Raw genomic sequence first — 2,276 nt, 5'->3', positions numbered from 1 at the left:
GGGCGGGAGGGGCGGTGCGCCTGTGCCAGTGGGCGGGGCCTGTGGCAGTGGGCGGGGCAGAGGGGCACAACAGGGAACGCGGCAGGTGGGCGGAGCGCGTGCTCTCCTATAGCTGCCAGCTACCGGCTTCGCCGCGCTAGCAGGTCACCCAAACTCTCCAAGCCTCCGTGTCCTTATATCTAAAATGTAGGTGGTAATAGACTACACCTCCAAGCGTTATTTAAGGATGAGAGCTTGAGAAGGGACAGATGGGGAAACCGCGGCAAGGAAGAGAGATGGGGAGACCGATGGAAAAGGAAGTCGACAGACATACAAAAAGGGGTGCAATGAGAACTGAGGCGGAAACAAGGAGGGCGATTGTCCCCAAGCCAGACACTCTTTCACCAGCCTGTGGGTGCCTTACTGTCGGTGGAGTGACCAGGCAAGAGGCACAGAGAGACAGAGCCCCTGAGACGCAGCGTGGGTGGGGGCCAGAGAGTGAAGCAAAGGTCCAGGGGAGGTCCAGGAACCCTGGGTCAGGGGAGGGGACCTGGGAAAGGAAGTGGCACTGACCCCAAAAAAGGAGAAGGGTAAAGGAGGAACACCCCAGCAAGTTCAGAAGAGAACAGAGGGCCCGATGGGGGCCCCTGCTCTCCTGGGCTCAGCAGACACGGCTCTGGTCTACAGGGCCAGCATCTCCTCCAGGACCCCCAGCGCCTGTACAGATTGGGGCTGTCAGCAGCAAAGTGCTGTCAGCAACCCAAATGCCAGTCACACTGCTGGGGACGCAGCCCCCTAGCTGGACAGATCCCAGTGTCCAGGAGGGGTTGAGCAGGCAATGGCCCCTCTACAAGTAGGGTCTCAGGGACCCAGGGTGGGGACAGTCTCACAGCCACACCGTGTGGAGTGTGGGTGAGATCCTGGAATTGCTTATGAAACGTCTAGTTGGGTTGCTTTCAGAGCAGATTCAAGGGCAAGGATGCCAAAGTCAGCAGCGCTGGGTTTGAATCCGGGTTCAGCCGCTCTCACTGGCTGTGGGAACTCACTTTACCCTCTGGGAGCTTTGGTTTCCCATCTATAAATTGGGGTGAACAGTGCCCTGCATCTCACTTGACACAGAACAACCACTCAGCAGACGCATTCTCTCCCTTTCCTTATCCAAGTACCTGTGTGGGACGGTCACACAGAGGGAGGATCAGTGTTGGCTGCTTGGAGCAGAACAGACATGATGACTAGAGATCTTCTTGTGTGACTTTGATAGGAAGACAGTGACAACATTGTGAATATAGAATCGGCAATACTGGGGGTGGGGAGCCTGCTGTCACTGGAGAGCAGAGGTCTTAAGTGCCAGAATATAGTCTAGAACTTTGTCCTACTGAAGAGTTGAGCCACAGCCTTAGCCATGTGTGTGCGAATGTGGAATGATGGAGAGGGAGAGGCTGGGGTGGGGTGATGCTTTGGGATGGAGGTCATGGTTAGGGGGGAGGGTCTAAGAACATAGGGTTCACATGTGGCATTTAGTGGCACATTCTCTTAGCACCCACCAAATGTTAGGCCTGTGCAGTGCACGGTCCGGAAGGGCAGGACCACGGGGTTGGGGGGAGACCTGGGAGTCCCCACTGCACAGAAGAACAGCGGGGGGAGGCACCAAGCCCAGGACAGGCTGCACAGAGCACACCAGAAAACACAGTTACAAATGAAGAGTCAGAAAAGGGAGCTGGGGCCGGCCCAGTGGCTCAGACGGTTGGAGCTCCATGCTTCTAACGCCAAAGGCTGCCGGTTCAATTCCCACATGAGCCAGTGCCAGATGGCTCAGTTGGTTGGAGTGCGTCCTCTCAACCACAAGGTTGCCGGTTTGACTCCTCAACTCCCGCATGGGATGGTGGGCTGCGCCCCCTGCAACTAGCAATGGCAACTGGACCTGGAGCTGAGCTGCGCCCTCCACAACTAAGATTGAAAGGACAACTTGACTTAGAAAAGTCCCGGAAGTACACACTGTTCCCCAATGAAGTCCTGTTCCCCTTCTCCAATAAAATCTTTAAAGAAAAGAAGAGAAAAGAAAAGGGAGCTGCTTCACAGATTCTCTGCTAACTAACCCTGCTTCTACAGAGGAACCCAGCACAGAGGATACCATCTTTGGAAGGGGACAGCACCCCTTTCCCAAGCTCTCATCTTGTGCTGTCCTGCCTTCACATTGTAGCCTGCATTTCATCCACTGTAGAATGGGGACAATACCAGTTCCTCATCACTGCCCGATGAGGGGAGACCAGTGTTGTTCCCATCTCACAGATGAGGAA

This window comes from Rhinolophus sinicus, linkage group LG06, assembly GCF_036562045.2.
Source record: "Rhinolophus sinicus isolate RSC01 linkage group LG06, ASM3656204v1, whole genome shotgun sequence".
Taxonomy (NCBI): Eukaryota; Metazoa; Chordata; class Mammalia; order Chiroptera; family Rhinolophidae; genus Rhinolophus; species Rhinolophus sinicus.
This window is presented reverse-complemented; position numbering follows the sequence as displayed.